This window comes from Anolis carolinensis, chromosome 4 (assembly GCF_035594765.1).
Source record: "Anolis carolinensis isolate JA03-04 chromosome 4, rAnoCar3.1.pri, whole genome shotgun sequence".
Lineage (NCBI taxonomy): Eukaryota > Metazoa > Chordata > Lepidosauria > Squamata > Dactyloidae > Anolis > Anolis carolinensis.
The window spans coordinates 127,821,946-127,846,789 of NC_085844.1; the positions used below are offsets into that span (position 1 = coordinate 127,821,946).

At 39.9% G+C, this 24,844-nt stretch overlaps 1 protein-coding gene across 3 annotated transcripts in view; it reads right to left on the bottom strand.

Moving 5' to 3' along the window:
* The window catches only part of astn1 (astrotactin 1), a 302,993-nt gene that overhangs the window by 31,396 nt on the left and 246,753 nt on the right, over positions 1–24,844 (bottom strand). The window lies entirely within an intron of this gene.

The window sequence follows — 24,844 nt, forward strand, 5'->3', positions numbered from 1 at the left end:
GGGTATGGGGGAGGATTGGGGCAGTCGCTGTGTGTCCTGCCTTCCTCCTGGCATAAGGATGGAACGAGCAGCTCCATCTTCATGCTGGGAGGACAACTCAAGGATGACCCGGGCCCTGTCCTGCCCCCTCCTGGCCCCGTCCTTTCTCTGGCCCTTCCCAGCCAGCGTGTGCCCGGCCCCTTTCCCTCCTGGCCCGGCCCTCCCGGCTGGACCCACAATGCGTCCCCAAGCCAAAAAAGTTTGCCAATGCCTGCTTTAGGGACATAGCACACTGCACCAAAAAACTGTAACCATTTACAGATTAAATCATCTCTATGTTGCAAGATTATAGAGATTTTTGTTTAACATTTGCACCTTTCACCTGAGAATTACAGTTGTTGAGGGTGCTGATATTTTAGCAGGTCCCAACCCCTCCTCCAATTACTTTCAGTTTGTTCTCCAACTCTAAATTGCATAATTCTTTCACGTTTCCCCTTTGTAAAGTACAATTCTCTTCAAAATAACTTGTGACTGCTCAACCCTTTTCTTTACAAAATAACATGCAAAACACAGCATTGCAGAGTGGTGGCAGTCTTGATAAGGACTGTTCTATCACTTCTCAAGTCTTAATGCAACCTCTCTTAATACAATCTAGGTTGTAGTCAGCATGCTAACTGCTGGAACAAAGAAAACAGGAGCAGTCTTTGGTAATTAGATTCTCAGAATAAAGATGCTGAAACAAAGCAGACTCTTGGTACCAAGGACACAGAGCTCTTGAAATAGCCCTCCATCTGGCTTCATTCTATCTCTGTGCTAGTGATGAAAGAAATATTTCTGATTTTCTACTCCTCATATAAAATGCACGTGCAGATACATGCCCGAAACAAACAGCAGAGTTGAAAAAAATGCTGGATGAGGGTGGATGGGTGGCATCACTGCAATAACTATTCTGATCTGCAGCATAAAAGCAAAACTTTTCAATAAGAAATGGGGAGGAATTAAGGCAATTGTTCTAGGTAGGCACAACAACATTTGTTGTCTGCATTGGACTAAGGGCCCTTCAACACAGCTGAATAAAATCCCACAATATCTGCTTTGAACTGGGATATATGGCAGTGTGGACTCAGATAACCCAGTTCAAAGCAGATATTGTGGGTTATTCTGGGTTATATGGCTGTGTGGAAGGGCCCTAAGAAGGACATTGCCTTTAAACTGGGAATGCTGTGTAATGAAGCAAGCTACCTATGAAAATGATGCACAGCAACATTGTGTTTAATTTCAAGAAGATCAGAAAATAATTTTTTAAACCGATCTGTTAAGGAAAGCAGTAACAGACTTGGGAAGCATTCCTTTAGGATTGATCTTCCTCAAGGCATTATACAAACTTTCCAAGGGATCCAATTGGGGATTGGGAAAAATAATATTTTAGATGACAATCATCAAACAAGCCCAAAAGGAAATAATATATACAAGGAAAATGGGCAAACAGAACACATTTGAAAAAAGAACATTATTAGTATTAGCACAGTCAAGGTGGGGGAGCTGAAATGCTTTGAGATAGTGTACTTCTGAGGATTAAAAATAGCCAAGATCAAATAAACATACTTTTCCCACATCATACCAGGTAAAAACAACAGGTCTGAATTAGTACTGAATTACATTATTACATTATACCATTGAGACTAGACTGCTCCCAGTGATATACTCCTGTCCTCAGTTATGTTGGTGCATGTAAAATTGGCACAACTGCAACCTAGGTATAATGGTGGGGGCTCCACAGTATAGCTCCACTCCCAACTACAGATCAGACATGGGGATGCGCCTAGGTGCATTCTGGATGTCCTTGAGCACCCAAAGAAGAAGGAATGGTTTTCTGTTGGGGTGAAGGCCTCTCTGTCTTCTGCCAATACACAAAGGTAGCCAAGTATACACTTGCAGGCACTTTAGAGTGACCAACATTTAGTTATTAATTTAAGATTTAGTAATGATAATTTTGGGCATTTTCAGCAGTAAGGCATATCTCAAGGCACACCTACACTACAGAATTAGTATAGGGAAAGACATATATCCCCCCCCCCCCCCATCATTCTGTCCTTATCAGCAACCACTGGGCATGAAATATCTGAGGGATAAAGTGATTAAGTTTGCAAAGGACACCAGTTAGAAATGTGGTCAATGCTGGAAAATGAAAAATCCCCGAAAGGATCTTTCCAAATAAATTATAAAATGGTGGTACAGTTCACTACACTGTGGACTTTTAGGGGGCATGGTAAAGGTTTACAGAATTATTTCTGGTGTGGAGAAATATAATGAAGGACGTTGTCATATTAGAACAGGGAGTAATCCAACGACACTACCTGGCAGAATACTGCAAATGAAAGAATGTATTTTATCTTGCAATGCACAACTAATGTATGGCATTCCGTTTCATAAAACGAAGACTTTAGAAAGCTTTAAGGAGGGATTAGACAAATACAAGAGACTGAGTTACTACTTATGAAAGCATTAAGAAGTTTCCAATTTCAGAGGAAAGATGTTGGGATTGTCTCCCACAATGTCTCCCACAATGAGACAGCTACTTGAGGCCTACATCCCAACTAAAGGAGATCTAAAGGAATTAATGGAACGTATTTAAGCCTCTATGTACCAAGTTTTCATTGCTTCATTTGGTTCATTCTAGATGAGGATGAGCAACTGTATTTAGGCCTGAGGCAGCTGATTTAGTTTTCCTGAAAGGGGAGCACTGATTAGTTTTTTAAGATGCTCCAGATTTATTGGTAAGGAGGAAACACATGTTGGGACTTTCAACAGGAGGAGACAGAATAACCTGATGAGCTTCAGGTGCTGCATCCATTTTTCTGGAGGCCACATTTGTTGCTTTGCCTCAGACCTTGGGTGGCTCCTACTGGACATCATTGGATAACAAACACCAGACAGCAATACCATAAGAAGACATGTAGACGTATGCTCTGACAGGTTGGTCACTGTGAGAAATAGGATGTCATACTGAAGAGGTCATTCTCCTAATTCACCAGAGCTATTCTCAGACTTCTTGGATTGTCTTAAAGGGGATGTGGATACTTTGTACTCCATGTAGAGTAAGGCAAGCCAGAAGCCCATTCAATCAACTGTACATATTAGACACTATTATTAACTGTAAAATAATTGCTCTCAAACGTACATGATTTGTTTTAGTTGGCTTCAGGTTGTAATGCCTTTAGGAATTGAGGGGTGCGCACAATTAACTGTGAAATGGTAAAAAACATGATGGTGTTCTTGAATATATTCCTTGTCTGTGTTGACCAACAATGTGGTGACCAAGAAAGAAAAAAGAAAAGAAAGAAAGAAAAAACTCAATACTGCTAAAAGGGCATATTTGGTTTTAATAAAGCATGCAGTGCAAGAAATGTGATACAGAAAGTTTGGCCGATAATTGAGTGAACACTAGATGGTGCTATAAAGTCACAGAACATTACAGGCCTGGCATGTATATCAGATAGCTAATGGGATGGAACTGCATATGTTCTTAATGGCGGTCGCAATGACCCACTGTATCCCAGCCAACGGCACATGGGCAGCAGACAAGTTGTCCAGACAGACTAAAGGACCCTTCAGAGGATGTCACATATCTAAGAATAAGGGGAATTTTCTGAACACACCAGCACTTAAATGCAATAAAATGCGTCACATCCAGAAATGGCTCCCCCATTTAACAACTTGAAACATAGATATGTCACCAGAGGAGGAACACCAAAAGAAAATGTCATTCCCTATGTAAAATTCCCACACTGACCAAATTATTAATAAGGATGAACTAATTTGATTTCTCTATTCAAAAACCCTTTCCACAGCATTTCCTTCTCAATAGAAGCTTCATGACTCTCCAATGCTTTTTCTGATCCACAAAAACTGGGAAACAAACTGATTTACTATGTGTTTCTCAGAGCCCCCACCTACACTGACCATTTAATACAGTTTAAAAGTGGCATTGAAAAAAAAATAGCTTAGCTGTGTATAGGAAATCCTGGAACCAGTTTGAAGCCCCAATAGTGATTGCACAAACCTCTCTCATGTCCTCACCAAATGTACCTGTGGAGGTAGCAGGACTAGGGGTGCATCTAAATTATAGATTTAATGCAATCTGAGATCACTTTAACTGACATGGCCCAATGCTATGGAATCTTAGGAACTATCATTTTACAAGGACTTTCGGCCTTCCCTACCCAGAGAGTGCTGTTGCCTCACCAAACAACAACTTCCACAAATCCACAGCTTTGAGTCATGATAGTTAAAGTGGTGTCAACTATATGAATTTTCCACTGGGATGGATTTCACATAGCAGAGTCTTAAAATGTGTGAATCCTGATGTTTCCAAACATTATCCAAAGACAGGCTCACCAAATGTGTGTTGTACTATATATAAACAGGGCAACATGTCGATTAATAAAAAGTTATTCTGAAGAACAGATGCTTCAGTAATACAAATTTGTATGTATTATGGAGAGTTACATACAAAAGTACATATATGTGGGGAAGTTGCATACAAAAATTCAAGGATTAGGAGATATTCAATAGTATATGTTTATTTTAGAGGAAACTGAATGCAAAATTAATGCCATTATGCGCATTTAAAAATAGTATGTAGACTGATAGAGAAATTAGATTGAACAAACTAAATGATTGAACACACAAAACATTGACATATACTGGAAATAACAATAATATAATAACTTTATCCTTGTACCCCACCTCCATCTCCCCAAAGGGGCTCGGAGTGGCTTACATGAGGAAACAGACCAACCACATATAATCTAAAAGTTTATAACACAATATAATAGCATAGTTATAAAACAACATAACATAACAATTATTAAAACCAAGACATCAATTGCTGCGTACAGAGGGTGATTAGTGCAAACTCTGGATAAGATCCATGAATAAGATAGGGAAATATTCATACATCCCTATTCCACGAGGTTCACAAAAGTACAAAGAAGAGGCTTCTGACCCTTTGAGTCATAACTCATCTATGTCAAGAAATCCACTCTTCCTTAAGAATGGAACAAGGGCCTTAATAGAATTACTAAAGATCCAAGAAAATTGACAGTGATGAAAAGAACAGTTGAAAATGATAATGCACACACTTCTGAATCAATAATGTGTACCCTCAGTGGATTTCAAGAGATCTTTTAATTGTAAGAAAATATTTATTTCATCCAAAACCTCCCTTTGAGAGCTCGTAATTTCTTGGATAAGAGTTAGATACAAGAGGTCCAAAGCAGTCATATGGAAGTGTTGGGTGAAATTAACAACTTTGCTTGATAAAGAGACGTTCTTCAAACACACTGGAAGTCACAAAATGCTGCTAGAGCTGTCTTTTCCTGTCTTGTCACAGTAACCTCCTACATAAGAAAATCTCAAAACAAGTATGTTTTAACTTACAAATCCTCACTCGGCCTAGTGTGAGGTTTTGGCATTCAAACACTATTCTGACCTACTGTGTGTTTCGCTTCAAAAAGAGAGGAAGGGAGGGAGCAAGGAAAGAAAGGAGGCTGGAATGAGTATAGTACAAAGAAAATGATGCTTCTGCCTCTTCCCTTTGTGTTTTATGCTTCCTTGCCACAAGTTGTACTTCTACCATTTTTTGATCTTTTTTATTGTTCCATGTGAATGTGCATTTATACATTATTTGTTATTTATAAAGTAAGTTTTCTTATTTAAGAACATATAACAAAAAATTGGGGTGGGGTGTCAAAACGGATTAACAGCATTTCAATGGAAAAATTCACTTTGAGATACAAGTGATTTGAGTTAAGAGCTCAGTCATGGAACAAATTAAACTCGTAAATTCAAGGTATCACTGTACATGTTTATACCGATGTAGATCTTTCTATGCCACTGACCAACACACATTTAGTTGCCTCAAATGTGCTTCCCTCTCACAGTGGCTGGATAGAACCAAGTACAGCATATCTCTGAACATTTTATTAATTAATCTTTTATATATATATAAATGTTCTGATCGTTTTCCCCTTAACTTAAACAACAAAACTACTGGAGCAAATAACACCAAATTTGGCCACAAAAGACATAGTCATCCAGTCTGTGTTTTTACATTAAAAACCCTAGAAAAATAGTCCAAATTACAGAGAATGAGAAAGAGCCTTTCTCCTCTTAACTGCCAGTTAGAAAGGTAGGCTCTGCTGCCTTTAGGCCCCGCCCCTTCGTATCCTAGCAGCTCCCTCAGCCAAGATGGCACCCAGGGGACAGGCACTTAGGCCTGATCCATACTGCCTATAAAATACAGATTATCTGATTTGAACTGGGTTATATGGCAGTGTAGACTCAAGGTCTTTCCACACAGCTATATTAACCATTTATAATCTTATACTATCTGCTTTGAACTGGATTATCTTAAGTCCATACTGCCATATAATCCACTTCAGTGTGGATTTCATATGGCTGTGTAGAAGGGGCCTCATATAATCCAGTTCTAAGCAGATAATATATGATTATAAATATAATATGTAATAATTACTGTGGTATAATAATACAGAACAATATAATATCTAAAACCAGGACAGTAAATAAAGAGCAACACTCTGAAAGCAGGGAAATTGGGAAAGGAAACAAATCAGGGCCAGCTAACACCTCCCAAGAAAGGATTCTTCCAGAAAGGAAGCTGAGAAGGGAGAGAAGCAGTGTGTATTACCAAAGTCATTATTATTACTATCATTATTAATATTATTGTTATTATTGTGTTGCTGTGAACCGTGAAAATGAACACAATCTGGCTCCAAGTATTCAAAAACACTAAAATCAGAATATGTAAAAATTACTGTGGTATAATAAAACAGAACAATACAATCACTAAAATCAGAACACTAAATAAAGAAGAACACTCTGAAAACAGGGGAATTCCAGAAAGGAAACAGTCAGAGACAGCTAACACCTCCCAACAAAGTATTCCCATCATCAAAGTTTGACAAATCCTCTGTTTTCTGAGGGCCACAGCCTTTTTTTTTTTAGTGTGTGCGCTCAAGCACTGCATATGGGTACTTCTTCATCTATACGGACAGTAGAAGCACATAAAATATCGCAAAGAACAACACTCTAAAAACAAGGGAATTCCAGACAGGAAACAATCAGGGTCAGCTAATACCTTCCAACAAAAAATTCCCCCAGGGAGGAAGCAGCCAGGCTTTAAAGCTGCAAGGCCATTACATGCTAATCATTTTGGCTAATTGCAGCATTCATACTTGCCTCCAACAGACAAAAAAAGGAACAATCAGAAATATTGTATATTATCAAGCTTTAGGAAATAATATCCCCTAATGGTGCAGCCTGTTATAGCACTGAGCTGCTGAACTTGTGGATCAAAAGGTTGCAGGTTCGAATTGGGGGAGCGGAGTGAACCCCCACTGTTAGCCCCAACTTCTGCCAACCCAGAAGTTCGAAAATATGCAAATGCGAGATCAATAGGTACTGCTCCGGCGGGAAGGTAACGGTGCTCCATGCAGTCATGCCAGTGGCCACATGACCTTGGAGGTGTCTACGGACAACGCTGGCTCTTCGGCTTAGAAATGGAGATAAGCACCAATCCCTAGAGTCAGACACGACTGGACTTAATGTCAGAGGAAAACCTTTACCCTTTACCTTAACTACCACCAATTCCTCAATACTTTATTTCCCATACCACCATACTTCGCCACAGCAACGCGTGGCCAGGCACAGCTAGTTGTTACATATAAAATGCATTTTCTTATTTAAAAATATATAACAAAAATTGGGGCGGTTTTCAGGGGTCCAGAATGGATTAATAACATTTGAATGGAATTTTTTTTGCTTTGAGATAAGAATGTTTTTACTTAAGAACATGGTCATGGAACAAATTAAATTCTTAAGTCAAAGTATCACTGCATAATCTCACATGGTTGCTTACCAGAAAGTGATCATGCTATATTTCCCCCTTTAATTCAAGTTCAACTGGTTGCCTATCATATTTTGTTACAGCTTAGTGTGTATACTCCTTGCCTCTGCATCTGAATTCTTCTTCTCATGAGAACATCTACACATACCCTATACTCCAAGGCTGGTCCAGAGTACTGGCTTCAAGGGTGGCTATACTGTTTGTCACTGTCCTGCAGTGGTGGTGAGATGGTCCAGTCCACTCAGAAGGCCCAAAAGGTGCCCAGTGACAACCAGGAGCCCCATGACTGTCTGCCACAGCAATGAGGATGACCTGGGCTCAATTTGTCTCTTTTTCCCTACACCCTTGAGCATAGGTAAAAGAGGAGGGCAGCAGCAGTCCATGTGGACAGTAGATCACTTAGAATTGAAGTTGATCCATCTGTCCACACTCACATTGAAGTATGGTGAAACTCCAAAGCATTCCCCAATTTTGTGTAATATTGGTAATAAGCCCCATTTAGCCCATGTTACAAACCAGAAGTCCCTGGGCATCATTTGGACATCCAGGAGCGACTTCTCCCCTAAATCAGAGTTCTGGGCAAGAGTAGACATGTCTTTTGTCTTTTCCACTCCAGGTTTTCCCTGGCTTCCATGTCCCACACAGCCTTCCTTTTCTAATCAAAGCATATATGAGTTCTCATAATGACACTACTGTACAGCACCATATTTGGGAATTCATTTCTCACCATCTGTTCTATTTTTCTCTCTTGCCTATAATGACATCCTCCCTAATAAGGAGCCCACAGAGTGAGCCACAAATAAGAGCTTCTGACAGGGCTGATCCTCTTTAAAATTACAAGCAAAAGAGGAACAATTGTAAGATAGATTTTTTTTCATTTTCAGAGGAAAATCCCAATGAATTTCAATTTGATGTTCAGTTATGCATTCAGAATAGTAAATATATGAAGCACAACAGAAACAAAACAACAGACGCAGAATTTAAACAATACTGTAAAATTCAGCAGTATACGTACAATCAGAATCAAGGCTAACTGACATGGCATGTTATAATGCCCAACTAAAATTAAAAAGATTACCAGGGAAAAAGGAACACATCATGCCCATGCAGTTGCTGCTCCCCTCCAGAAACAGAGCTCTGTGTAATCCATTGTGGGAGCCCCATTCTGACATCAATGGAGGCAGCCGTATGACCAGGAAAATGGTTTTCAGACTGGAACAGTGTACACAAGGGCCAAATCATCTCTGCATCCCACAAAGGGAGGAGAGAGCCTCTGTCATATCAACTAGAAATTGTCTGAGAATGCTTAGGAATCTACCAACTGCATATCTCAAAATGGTGCATAAGATCCACCATTGTTGGAAGTCTGCTACTGTTCTATTATCTAGGTGGAGGCCACAAGGGGGCGCTAGAGAGAGGAGGATAGTCCATTTTATGGGGTGGGGGTGAGTTGGAGGAAAACCATTTCCTCTGTTTTTGCTGGTAATACCCCTCCCCACTTCCCATGTCACAAATGACAGTTGTTTCCACGGTGGGGCAGTTGTGGCTCAGCTGTCAAGGCCTATACTTCATCAGGAGATGGAATTGGAGACAGGTTCTGATTCGGATTTTGGGGCCACTCAGGACTTGGAATGAGGCCCGTTGCCCTTGCAGGTGCCTGGGTTTCTGGCACCAGAGGATCTGTTAATTGGGGAGCATTCTGATGTCTCCTCAAGGCTGCCTTTGCCAGATGGTGTTGACTCAGGCAAAGATGTGTCTTTTAATCAGAGGGAATCTTTCACAAGGGATAGGAGCAGAAGGGAGGGCGTGCGAAGGAGCCGAAGGATAGCTCTGAAGTACGATAATGACTGATTTTCCCATGGGAAGTTTTGTGCGTCCTGCACTCCCATATTCTTGCAACCTTGAGATATCCTTAAAGGTGCCCTCTTTTGTGTTCTCATTGCGGTGTCAACTTTGCTATACTTGGAAGAGGTTTCCATGTTCCGGTATCCAGCTCCTAGCCTAGTCTCCTGCCTCGTTCCGGTTCCAAGCTGCGCTGCGCCCTGTGACTCTTGAGTAAACCTTGCCTTGTTTACCTTGCTTTCCTCCCCCCCCCCCCGAGTCAAAACTTTCCATCCAAGCCGCGCTGCACCCTGTGACTCTCGAGTAGACCTTGCTTTGTTTACCTTGTTTTCCTTTTTCCTGAGTCAAGACTCTCCAAGTGGATTACAGTTTGCAGATTTGCAGCATCATGTTCCTGTTTCTTGGTTCATGGACTAACTTTGATTTCTTAGTGGAACTATCAAGTTTCACTTGTGGATTACTATTGAGACTTTGTTGAACGTGTTTTGAACTGTTAAAGACTTTACATTAAGGACTATTTCTCATACTGACTTTATACGCTACCTGCACATAGAGATATATATTCCTGAATAAATTGCTTTGCTTGTGATACTGGCTCCAATGTGGTTTTCAGGGTGCCCTCGTAGCCTTGGGGTGTAACAGAGGCCATGGGTGGGAGGAATAACAGCAAAATAGAGGGGAATGGTTTACCTCCTTCAACCTACCCTCCACCTGCATAAAATTGACTATCTTTCTCTCTCTCTAGTGCTCCCTTGTGGCCTCTGCCCAGATAATGGAACAGTGCCAGAAGTCCTAATTTTACCATGTACAACGTTATCACACCAGAGCTTTAAAGCAGGCAGCCCCACATTTCTTCCGCCTGCAGAATTGTGGGGAATGTAGTTTAGGAAGGCAAGGACTTCTGTAGCTGAGAACTCAAAAAGCTCTGTCCTGAACTACAGAATTCTACAGAACTACGGAAATGTGGGATTGACCACTTTAAAGCCCTGGTGTGATAATGTGGATAGTGATATGATGATAACAGGGAACTTAAAAGAACAGAGGCAGCAGGGAGAGACTGCCCTCCCTCTTCCATTGCTCACCACTGAGCTCATGATGCAAAGCACATGGCATGGTATAAGGATCTGATGGAATAACTGACTGTAATCAAACAATAGTCAACAATAGCTGACCTGCTTTCTAATCCTATTCGGTAGCCTGTGTTTGTCTATGCTTTACAATTTTAGTCTTGTTCGCCTCATCGATCATATTTTATTGCACCTCATCATGTGCCTGTTTTACGACCTTATCATAAAGGCCCGTAAATTCACCCCCCATCAGCTGCCTTACCATGCCACTCATCCCATGGGGGGAAGCATCGCCACCTGGCTTTCCCCCATTGAAGGGAAGGCAACATGGGAAGGCAGTTGGGAGGGGTGCGTGCCTCACCTGACTTTTCAGCATGGAGCCCGTCTGGAAGTGCCTGTATCTCGTGTGAAGGGCTCTGTGCCATAAATGGAGATGAGGCAGCATACGACGGGCAAACCGGCCCATCTGATGAAATCGTTAGACATATATTAATACATCTTCTTTCAAAAGACCTTTGTCGAATATTTGATTGTAATCGAACAATAGGTCTGATAGATAACTGCTGACCTGTTTTCCAGCCCTACTACTGCGTATTGCATTTGCCTACAATTTACCAGTAATACATGTTGAGGGATAGCCAAGTTGGCCAAGCAGCAAAATATAACAAAACCCGAAATACCCATCGTGGAGGGTCTTTATTAGGCCTATTAAAATACATGATTCAAACATTTGAACTTCATAGACTTCTTCACCATCCAGTGATGTTGAAAATCATTTTTAGAGTCACAGAACTACAACTTCTTTGAGATAATAGTGTTGTTTGAGATGGTTGTGTTAGCCATGAGGAGGATGGTGACACATACAGACAAAGCAAGGATAAATTACACATTTCAAGAAATATTTTGGATTTTTTATACTTAACTCCTAATAATCTTATTCAGCCTACTAAGCAACTCATATCTCAAATCTGAAATTCTCCAAAATCCAAAGCTGTCCAGATGAATTGGCTATGATAGTGACAACTTTGTTTTCTGATGCTCAATTGTCCATAAGCTTCATTTCACACACACAAATATTTTTAAATACTGCATATAAAATTACCTTCAGGCTATGTTTAGAACCTATTTATGAAATATGTATGAATTTCAAGTTAACATTTGGTTCCCATCTTCAAGATATTAATACTTGCATTATGCATGTGCAAATGTTCCAAAATCTGGAAAAATCTGACATGCTGACTGTATCTGGTCCCAGACATTTCTGATAAGAAATACTTAACCTATATCCTATGGTTTATTTATGTATTTATTGCCGTGCAAATCTCCATATTTTCTAAAAACCAAACACATGGAATTCAGAACAAGACATGCACATGACCACTTCATGCAAAAATAAACCAAAGTAGAATTTTGATTTTGGTGAGAGTATGGAATGAATATCCCTGCCTGGGATCCTATTACCTGACTCACCTGTCTCTCCCTCATTATTATAAATTACCTGGTCAAGGTCAAAGCTCATTTCAACAGCCAGAGAGGTCTACTTTGAAATACTTCTGTGTGGCTTTTGAACAATATTTAAGCTTCCCCTGCAATAGCTCCAGGTCATGTTTTCTTTAAAAAAAACAACACTTAGATTCTTGCCATCCCAAGCATATGTTCTCTTATGTTCACTTGTTATCTTTTAATTGGTTTCTATTCTAAATTTAATGCCAACTGTTCCTGCTGGCAGTGGAGGCTGTAGCTGGGATAGTGTCTTGTCAACGTTAGTGCATGTGTAAAGTGTGCATTATCATTCTCATTTGCCTTTTTGCTTCCCAACTGCTCAGCAAACCACTCAGACAGACTCCTCGCACCAATATCCACTGTCATTGCTTCCCTTTGGGAGCTGGCTAGTTGTTATCTTCTTGTAATTTTGCATATGCTAAGATGTTGGTGGAATAATAACAGCAATGACAAAATCCTCCAAGAGACAATACAAAGCATGGCAGAGAATTGTATGTAGTTCCTTGAGGAGGTGTCCAATCTGCAGAGAAATTATTTGAAAGCAGATCAAGTGAGCCTCTTCCAAGGAGCTAAAATAGGAACAGAAAGTAATCTATTCATCAGACTCAGTCTTGCCAAAGTAATGCTTTTCACACATCTGTGAAACTTCTGAAAAAATTTGCTTAACGCCTTTATTTACACTTTGTGATGCTTACAGGACATTTCAAGAAGCAAAGTACACACAAAACATGATGTGTAAACAGGCACACGTCAGTCAACAAAACCTGTGACAAAGGTTTATACATGGAGCCATATTTTTACACTTAACCCCCCTTTCTTCCTTGCCATGTGCGTACTTTAAAAATAAAAAGCAGCCTTGGCACCAGCAGGATGGTGAAGGAGGCCTGGAGAAACTTGATTTTGATTGTCAGGTTGCAGCAACTTATCTGCTGTAAACAATCCAACCTGAATACAGAAATGTGATTCTAGTTAATTTTACTTTTGTCTGTGTGTGCCAGCTTACAATAGGCAAGGTAAACAGCAGGCCCCTCTGTAATCCTTTGCTGAACATAAGCAAACAGCCAAACAGAGAGAAAAAAAGGATGTAGATATGCCCTGCCTGCAAGTGTTAAAGAATCATAGACCTTTGAACACTAAAACAGACCCCTCCCAGGGAATCCAATGAGAGAAAGAAAAAAAATCCCTGGATATTTTTGGAAGAAGGTCTCCAACGCATTTCAAATGTTTTTCTTTACTTATGCAGGTTTACCTGAGTTGGTTGATTGATTTCGCATGTGTATAGTTTTGATTTTGAATAAAAGGTCTGTTGAAACCTGTTGAGATACTCTTCTTTTTATGGCATAGATACCTATCCTTATTCTCTCAATGCTGTTTCTGCCTTTGATACTATATTTTCTGTTATAGAAATAATGCCGAGCAATACTTTATTAAATGTGCATATCTGTCTTAAAACGTGAATGGCTAAGCTGCACAAAAGGGGAATTATTATTATTATTATTATTAATTTATATCCCACCACCATCTCCCATAAGGACTCGGGGTGGCCTACAAAATAGCACACAAAGATACCATACATAAAATACATACATAATACATAAAATAAAATACATCAACATGAAAACAATACTAGCATTACATAAACCAGATATATAAATTGGATAGAATCAGTTAAAAGATCCATGAAATCAATATTATTGTCCAGCTGAATGATATATAGTATGTGGAAATATGCTGTAATCAATGTGGGGAAACTGTTAAAATTAGGTAAATTATACAATGAATGCACAAATTAGGAAAGAAGCATTCAAGTGGGGAAAGGAACACAGTCATATAACCTGACATGAAAGGATGGGAGAAGAAAATGCAAGTGGGATGCAGAGATTCAATGAAAGTGAAACCAAGTGCTTTTCACATTCCTAGCCTGAAGCTATGTACAACACTAGTCTTCTTGGTAAATGCATGGGTATGTGTGGGGAAAATGTCCAAATGTGTGGCTATAATACTCTAGCTAAACCCAGCCATGCTTCGCTGTGGCTCAGCATGATAAGTAATGAATGTGTAAGAAAATAATAGTATTGTTGTGAGCATAGAATCACCAAGAAAACACATCATTCAGTTCAATTCCCTGCTTTGCGTTGCTATGTCTATGTGGAATGAAATGAAAGGAAAAGAGATTTGTAATATATATATTGAAATATGTTTTTATGTAAGCTTATTTTTATTTTTATTGTAATTTTCTCATTTTTCGTGCTGTAGGTACTATGTAGCGCCATATGTAAGCCGCCTTGAGTCCCCCCCCCCCCCCCCAGAGGTTGAGAAAGGCGGGATATAAATATAGTAAATAAATATAGTAAATAAAGAAATAAATATATTGGGATCTGTTGCAGAACATTTAAGGGCTTAACTCAGATTTTGCAGTACATTTCTTTCATGTTCTATAAACACTTCAATCTGTGCTACAAGATGTGTTTTGTGGCCAATGCAGTTTCAAGTTGGCATAGAGCTGCATGAAATGATTGGTAAAGATGGGACCTAGGTTTGCCACATCTGAACCATCCTCCTTGGATGATTTTGCTGTCTCTCCATTCAGTTCCACAAAACTGCCAGGAATATGATAAATGGTGCCAATTCCACCCACTCTAGGCCCACCACTATGGCCTGAATGCTCAGCTGAAACAAAACACCCAGGAAGAATGATAAAGGAGAATGTTTGGCTAACATGACAGATGCTTACATTTGTGGACTACTTGCAAGAACTGATGCTGGGCTTCTGAGATCAAGGAGATGGAATCTATTTCTCTGTATAAAACAATGCCACGTCTTCTCTTTCCTTTTCTAAATAAGGGTAGTCTGCCATGATCTGTTTTTTGTTTTTGTTTTAGAAACCCATGTTGACTTTTTGTGAGTAAGGCATTCCTCTTCTAGGTGCATACAGACTGTCTATTTGCTCTAGAATCTGTCTTGATATAAATGTTAGGCTGACTGAATGGTAATTGTATGGTTCTTCTTTCCCCTTCTTCTTTTGCCCTCCTCCAGTCTGCTGGGATTTTTCCTGCTCTCCAAGAATTCTCAAAGATCAGCAATGATTCTGAAATTGGGGTTGTTGTATGTCTTTCGGGCTGTTTCTGAAATTATTTCTGTCAGTTATTTTGATGCTTTTAGTTGTAATTCATCTGACCCTGGAGACTTGATTTCATTTAGATTAGCCAGGTATCCCTTCCCGATACCCATTCTGTGCAGTATTTTCCCCTTCTGCACCATCTGTTCCATTTCCCCCAGGTTGAGCATTGCTCTCCTTTTGGGAGAAAAATGAGGCAAATAAGAAACTGAATAGTTCTGCTTTTTCTTTCGCCCATGTTAGTACTTTGCCATCTTATGCACACAGTGCCCCTATAATTTTTTTCTTCTTCCTTTTGCTGTTCTCTAGGAATTCTAATAAATATTGTCATTGCTTCTGAGATTACCTCTGCCAGTTCTTTTAATATCTTTGGATGTTCATCTGGCCCTGGAGAGTTGGATTCATTTAGGGGAGAATGCATAATTTAAAATATCTTCGTCCCAGTATGGCAACATCTTTGGAAGTCGAGTAGTTCTCTAAGGTGTTCTCAGATAAGTGAGAGACCTTCCTATCACCTCTCTTCATATCCCTTGGTGATGTTCCCTGCTCAGCTTTGCCTCTGATTTCATCCCACACTCATGACTGTGTAGTAGCAAATGGGAAGTAGTAGAGCAAGTCAAGTGTGAAGGACAGTCAATGTCTACCTTTGTCTGCAGCTGCACTCATTTTTGCCAACACCAAATGTCTGTTTCTTCACCCTGACCCAGGATCTACATTTTAAGAAGAGCTCTGACCAGGATTCACTTTGTTGGGGTTCCTAACACTCAAGAGGATTATTTTTGAGGGTTTTGTTCCTAAATTTTCCAATTTCTTTCCATCCCTATGGGGATGGAAGATGTAGTAAGCTTGATCTCTGTTGCTTCAGAAATTAGATGCACGAAATGGCACTCATTCAGATTATAAGATGACGAAAGTCTTGAAGAAAAGAGCTATTTGACAGTAGAAAAGACTGGTTTCATGGGTGGTGGATGTATCTTTAGGAGGTCTTTAAACAGAAGTTGGATGACTAAATGGCTCTTGCAAGCCAGTTGAACTTTGTAATTCTATCTAAGTACTAAAACACACCCAATACAAGCCTTCCAAAATGCCCCCATGACGATTTTATTTTTCAAAAAGCCTAGTTTGAAATCAATGAAGCTTCTTTTAAAGGTAAAATGCAAGAGGATGGTAAGAGGAAATATCTGAGGGAGGTCACAACACAGGCTGCAATCAGGCCTTCTTAAAAGCTTCTATTGGCACCACTGGAGGCTTTTAACAGGCTAACTGATGCACAAGGATGGACATTTGTAGATGAAGTCACAGTATTGGCAAAGAACAATCCCCCCCCCCAAAGTAATGAAATAACCCCAGAAAATTACTCTCCTGTTCTAATTAGCCTTCTAGAAGCCCTCTGTCACGGAAAAGGGGTCTTTCTGAAAGGTTAACTATTGTTCAAGGAGAAGCTAACCTTGACCAGCAACTGGAAACAAATGACTTTCTTTCCTCCTCCTTCTCCCATAGGCACTTAGATATGACAAAATCCATATGGATTCAAAATTTTATCTGGAGAAAAGGGCTGTAGAAGAATATTTTGGGTGTGTGGGCAGAGATCCACTGCAATATGTTAGCTTCACCTCCCCATGGGCCAAATGTTTCCCATTCATGAGATGCAACTATAGTTACAAAACATCCAATTCAGTGGCAATTTCTTTTTTTGCCTCTGACCTGAGAGATTGACAGACAGTTTCCATATTGAAGAGGAAAATGGTAGAACTGGAGCGTCTTAAATGCCCATGCAGCAGGACACCTTTTCCTTACCAAGATGCAGGGGACAGCCTTTGTGCCCAAAATGAAATGTTGAGCTCTGCATGTCACATTTCAGCCTGCAAGCTGCCAACCAAATTCAAGAGTGAAAGGAAAAGCCATGTGCTTGTGTGTGGCTGCTTGACAAATTTTTCCATATTCTTTTATGCTGGTTTAGATTATCTCTGGGTGATCTACCAGGATATCTTGAAATAAAACAGCAAGGGCTTCTTCAACTTAATCAGCTGTACAGCAAAGTCAGGGATCATGACAGGTTTAGAGCATTAGAACTTTCTGATTTGCTGGGATGACAGCAGAATTTGCCACTTTCCTGAGACTTTCCAGCCCCCCTCTCAAGCTAACTGCAATCTTCACTGAACCACAGTGATGATGATGCTGGAGATAGATGTTTGCTGTATTATTGTGAACTACTGCTGTTGTCATACAGAGGTAGCTTGGTCTTAAGTAGACAATTAAGAGCCATTGAATGAGTTGGTGAGATGGAAAGAATGTTTGCACATTTTTCGGAGCTTTTAGGTTTATTGCAGAAATTGTGATGACTCCGCTAACCATACCGTGTGTCGCATTATTGTCTGTCTGTCTATCCATCTTTTTGTAAAAACAGATTTTTTTTGGTTCAAAACAATTATTTTTTTCTTCCTACTGCTAATGTTGATTAGAAAATTTTGCTGGGATTTTTCTCTTACACGGGGATGAAAAATCTAATGGCAGCTGATAATTTCTTTTGACAGAGTGTCTTGATGTGTCAAGACATCTTTTCTTGTTAATGAGAAAAACTGCAAATATTTCCTACATTGTTCATACACACACATACTCAGATATGAATGAACAGAACTGTCTGTACTTGGGGGTAGCCTGTGGGGTCTGTCAGTCTGTGGAAACTGTAGGATGGTGCTCTATATTAGTAATTCCTGTTTGCTTGGCATGGGGAAATAAAAAATCAAGTAGAACCTGAAAATAATTCCCTGTAGTGGTTGGCTTTGTGTCACAAGCTTACTTCCAGTCTAAATGTTTTTCATATACAAAGATTTCCATGGAAAAGTAAAGATCTTTGACCAAGTCTTTTAAGAACTCTGCTGGCCAATTTTAGAACTATCTTAGACCTCTGGTCTATAGTCACTGAGGGATAGATCTGCTTGCACATCATCCCAGTTTCTGACTCATAAATTGAAGCATTGCCCCAGTATCTGCCACCTGGGATGGTCACTACACTTTTCCCAGGATAAAATCTAGCTGTGCTCTGAGATCACAATACCTCAGTAAACACTATGCAAAAAAATTGAATCATTTTGTGTTCCTTGTTTGAAAGTGTTATTTCCTGTGAGGTACTTAAATTAAAAGATGTTATATTCCAGAAACTTGATTTTTGTGGCTGCCACAAACTATATTGAATTGGTTGAAACTCTATGAGATATTCACTGAAAAACTATAGCAAAATGTGCTGTAGGATGTCCCACAAAAACAAAGTTTTTCCATATTTTTATGATAGAATCAATTTTTTTTTCATGTCAGGAGCAACTTGAGTCGCTTCTGGAGTGAGAGAATTAGCCGTCTGCAAGGACGTTGCTCAGGGGACACCCGGATGTTTTTGATGTTTTTACCATCCTTGTGGGAGGCTTCTCTCATGTCCTGCATGGAGCTGGAGCTGATAGAGGGAGCTCATCCGCACTCTCCCCGGGTGGGACTTGAACCTGGCAGCTTTCAGGTCAGCAACCCAACCTTCAAGTCACGAGGCTTTAGTCCACTACGCCATCGGGGGCTCCATAAAACCAATTAGGAAATGACATTTATAACCCAGGAACAAAAATCATGTTACATAGTGTTATGAATTGTATGGCAGCACTTTGTAAAAGATGCTATATAACCCTTTAAATAGTCAAACTGGCATTCTATGAATTGCTGCCAGCCCGTGAAGTATGTCTGACAGTTTACCCTGAGTTTCCAGGGGGGGAAATATATGATGCCAATTCATGACAAAGAAATAATCCTGCTTGTCTCCCCCTCAACACACCTTCCCAACATATAGCTTAAGGAGAACTATCAAAGAAACAATTCTTTGAAGAAAAACCACAGTCAGAGTACACAAGGAATATGTGGCACTGATTGTGGTGCCAGTTCCTTGAAGTAGGTCTTTAATTCCACCTCAGAAAGCAAAGTTCTGTGTAACCAAGTCTTATTAAGCGGACTGGGAGATAAATCTTTGTGCCTGAGTTAATAAGCCAATTTCTCTTGCAACTTCTGCTGTTTGTTTCCGCAGAGAATAGGCTGCTGCCTTGTGCCACTACCTTATTGAAGAAACCCCTGTAAAGAAAACAAGACTGTTAAACTGGGAGGGGGGTAAGAAGCCTGGAAGATGCCAAGCATTTCTTAGCCTCCCCATCGTGCTGGAAATGGACCACTTTAGCACTGCTTTGAATGGCTGCTTAGTAGGCTCAGGGGGGGAAAGCAGCAGTGACAGAGAATGGTTTGTCTCTTGCAATTTTTCAATCGATATAAAGCTCTCGACGTGCACCAAGGGGAAAAAGATAAAGGAAGAAAACGAAGCGAGAACGTGGCAGGTGATAGGACTGAAGAGAGCCTGAAATGAGAAACTCAGGGAGAAGAAAAGAGAAAACGCGAGATCTAAAGAAATAGAGAGGTTATGAATGCTGTTGCCTGGAACATGAAAAGGAGGAGATGCTGTGTTTTAAAAAGTGCTTGATGCACCGCAGTGGGAGGGCAGGGGGAGTGTGCGACAAAAGAGTAGATTCAAGCACATCACCAAAGTTAACACAGAAGTAAATTCTCCTAAGCAAGGTGGCAGACAGAAGTAAGGGTAGGCAGACAGAAGTAGCCATATGGACTCCTTTACTGCTGCAAGGAATCTTTGAGAAGGCGAATCCTTCTTCTGCCAGCTTCCCCCCCCCCCCCCAAAAAAAACTCCCCAACCTCCCAGTCTTTTTCCTGGTGCAGGATTCTGGACCTGTGTTTCATAGGGGAAAATAGGTGTAGAATGCTTAGGGGATGGGGATGGGAGGAAGGAAGGGGGCATTTCATGGAAGGTGCCACCTTCCTTGGCAGGTGAAGGATTATGCTCCTTTCTTAATGATCCACTCTTGCTTAAAGGAAAAGAGTAATGGTACTCCACCCCACTGAGGCACTGGAGGGCATGTGCCAAGCAAGACAAAGCAGCTAGGCGACTGTTCCGTATGGCCAAAGATCGGGAAAACATCCACTCTAAACTCAGGATACTAAATCCAAAAAGCATCCTTGACAGATTATATTGGTCCAACATTTCAAATCCCATTAGGTTTGGAGATTATGGGAGGCACATAACTGGATTTTTTTTAGTCCAAAAAGGTAACTTCACTAATCTTCATTGAGAATTCAGATACTTGTAAAGCCCTACAAGACCTCAAGTGGTGAAGTACAGTAGTTCAGAGATCCACAAAGACTGAGCAAAGCAAGATCGGATATCACATAGCAGAGGTAATTTCTATCTATGAATTATCCATCCGATGGCTTTAACCTCAATATAAGAAGCTAGGCACCAACTGACTGAAAGATATCAACTGAATTTTCGAGCTAACCCAGGATATAATTCTGGGTCTCAGCATATCAGAATTATATCACACTGGTTCTCAAATAAGCCATTGCAAGTAATATACTTGAGTGGAAACAGAGCTTTTACCAAGGAGGAAAGGAAGCGTTGGAGATCACAGTGGGGATTACAGACAACTTTCCTGTTCTGAAATGGCAGGACTGTTACCAAGGATTGGGGATAGATATGCAAGAATTTATTTAATACATTTATTTAAAATAAATACCTTCTATACAATGAAACAAATCCCTTGTGATGAGAATAACCAAAAAGAATATTGATGGCACTTTGGGGGAAGGGGAGTGCGCTAATCACCCCCAAGACCCCAGTGGGAGATACACACTCCTTTTTTTCACACTTATATATGCTCATCACCCCAAATTCTGAAATTCTGAATGTCCTTTTGGCCCAAAGGGCAAATAATGATTCCCCGAACCTGGATTTACATTTCCTATAAAGATACACCCCAATAACATATTGTCATGTGGAATGAAATGACAACAGTATGGGGGGGGGGGGGATATTGCCTGTTTTGTAATAAAATAAAATTTATTTGAAACCCAAATAAATGGGAGTACTTTTTGAAGCCTTAAAGTGAACTGGTCCATTTGCACCTCAGAGCTAAAAAAATAATGATTAAAAATTTAGAGGCCACTTCAGCAACATAAACATGTTATATTTTATAACATGTATAAAATTACATGTATAAAGTATTTTAAGGACATTTAATGAAAAACTATTTTCCTAAGAAAGGAATCATTAAGTGAACAATGTGATGATCAACCATATCCTGGAAATACATGTGTGTGTATGGGTTTTAAACTCACCAATTGACTTATGGCAACTCCATGAACAAGGATAGTTAAAACACACACTTCTCCCAAGATTTTTGTTGGCCTGCTGCTCCCAACAGGCCAACAGAGTTCTCTTTGCATTGTGATTGAATAGTGTCCTATACCTGCAGGCCAGATTGGTGCCATTGCTGGTTTATGTCCGCATCAGATTAAAATTTGTTTTATTGTTAAAGACTTGAGGTCTATGTCTTTTGCCCAAATTTATACAGTTTAAACTGAATTTGGCAAGATATACATCTAATATATAATAAGTAATAAATAAATAATGTTTATGTTTTGAATTTGTCTCAGGTGTTAATATGCTTAATATGCTTTTAAGACTGTAAAATATTTTTATTGTTTCAAATATGCATATAAAGTGTTTTAAAAGAACTCCTGTGGAATGAGATGGGATAAAATATTTTTAATGCACATAAAGAATACAAAGAAGCCAACTGTTGCCCACTGGTTATTGTCTTGGCCCAAGAAAACACAATAAAGATTTGTTTTACTACACAATAAAGATTTGCTTTACTACATTCCACAACACAGGCCAGAGGTTTCCAAACATTTCATGTGGGTGACATACTTTTTAGACATGGTTAATTTCATTACACAGTAGTTCAGTTTTACTAACAAACCAGACCTTAAACTAACCTCTTATAAGAGATATAGACACAGACAGAAATTGTAGTAATGAAATTTATAAAGACACAACATATCTCACGTTTCATTTATATTTTTTAAAAATACATGATTTATTGCTTAATTTACATAGGCCTGTTACTTTTGGAAATGCTCACACATTGCAGCCAACAAACTGACTTGCTGCTACACACAGTTTGGAAAGCTGTGGCCCAGATTGTTGTGATTGACACTATCTGGTCAAATTTACGAAGCAATCAGTCAAATTCATGGAAGACAAGGACATAAATGGCTACTAGTCATGATGGATAAACATTACCTTCAGAATCTGAGGCAGCTGCTGAAGGATATCATCAGAAGAATGTCAATGTATTCAACTTTACTTTTTTCATAGGCCTCTGATTGCACACTTTGGGAACAGAATGCTGGGGGAGTATGGTCCTGTATTCAGGGCCAACACAGATCTTATAGAATCAGAATCCTCAGCACACCCAGCATTACCATTCAAAATACTAGCTGAAGATAGCCAGTGTAGAGGCAGTGGTTTGACTGTGAGATTAATGACCTCATCATACGAATTGCTGGAATTGTCACAGATCGTGGCAAAACTGACGGTTCCTGGCAGGGTCTGTGCAGAACCCAGATTCCCTGTTGTTGCCAATGCAGCACAGAACTCTTCCTGTATTGCTGCGGCGGCGGCATATGCCGGTCACTCTGTAGTTTTGCAGGTGAAAGTAGTTCTGCATTGTGGGACAGGAGTCAGTGGGCTTCGTTGCAAAAGTGCATATGCCAGCTGAAAACAGCCCCATCTGATGAGGTCATAGGACTCTAGGAGACCAAGGTTTACATCCCTATTCAGCCATAGAAGTCTAGTGGGGGATCTTGGACAAGTCAAATGCTCTCAGCCTGTTGGAAGGCAAGTCCAAACAGTAAGTTGAAGTTGGTTTGAAAACACCCTAACAATGGCTAGCTAAAAGCTAAAAGAACTGACAGGGTGTTCCAGCATTTGCTGAGCAAAATAGTGAGGGAAATGTCTGATAAGGAAAACAAGAAGAAGACTTGAAGCATTTCTCAGCCAACATTCACATGGCTTTAAAAAGTGCAGGTAAAGAATGGAGTGGAATCTACTGGCAGATCTCATGATGATTGGCAGCAATCTGAAAAGGATTTCTGTCTCCCAGCTGTTTAACAGCAAGAAGAAATGCTGCCAATGCTTCCAATTAGGTTGCTGACATAAAGCAAATTGGGAATGATTTTGTTAATTTGTTTTGGTGTGAAAGGACTAAAGGTTCAAGTCCAATACAAAACAAATGTCTGTACTGAGCATAAACTCAGATCTGTTTTATTCTGCAAGTCTCACTTATATGGCTTCCTAACCCCTGGACACAAAACAATTTTGTATCTCATTCTAGCTGGTGGTTTTCCTGATTCTAGTTAAAAATAAAGTAGATCTTGAATACATGGAATCTGACCACTGCTGACAAACAGACCATAAGAAAGTGTGGATGGGAATGATATGGAGGCCAAGTATGATCCAGAGCAGTGGTCCTTAACCTTTTCCTTTGCTAGGGACCTCTTTTAGATATCTTTTGTTGCCACAAAACACCAAGGTTTAATTCAAATTTTAGAACCCTAAGGTATATCAAATATTTATTTAACAATGATCTTGGTTTTTTCTTTGTTGACTTTAAGTCCTGATATTGTGCCATAAATTGCTAACTGGTTTACTGCAACTATTGAGTTTTCCGCCAGCAGCATTAGGTTGTCAACACATGCACATATTTTTGTTCCATTTTTCCAACTTTTAAACCTCTTATATATTAGATGAAAAATGAGCAGCATGTCTAAGGCTGCATTGTTATAAACAGATGAAATTGACAAAGTGACTGAGTATGTATATCTTGGACAACAAATACAGTTGTATAATTCAGCAAATGGCAAATGGGAAAGAAGATGCAAGGCTGTTTGTGTTGTAGTCTGTCATGTATCAGAGGACTTTTATTCTGAATGTTCAGAGATTGAGGGGGATAATGGGTTCCAAAATGAGGTGTCTGTGAGTGTTCAGGGGGAATTGCAGGCAGAAAAGGCTGGTGTTTGGAATTCTTCCTATATTCCCAGGCAACAGGGGGAAATGAAAGCACCAGTACCCTTGGCAGGTCATGAAAAGCAGGCAAACTCGATATTCCCAGTGGATTTGAGATATGACCTTGAAGTCCAGATGTGTTAGACATGATGCCATGGGTGTCTGGATGGACTAAAATTAAGTGGTTTAATTTTGGGCATTTCAGAGGAGACAACGTTGCTAATGGGGATCGGTCTCATGTTCATGTTCCCAAGTTCATGGTTCCTATATTGTCAAGTTTCCTGTTTTATGTTCCTGTCTATGCCTATGTAACTTTGGAGAATTTACCTTGGAGAGGTTCCTGTGTTCATGTTCATAAGCATACCTTAGATTAATTCTGTGTTTTTGGATTCCTTGGCTTTGGAGTTTACCCTGGCATTTCTGGATTACTGCTACTGAACTTTGGTTTCTTTTGTGTATTG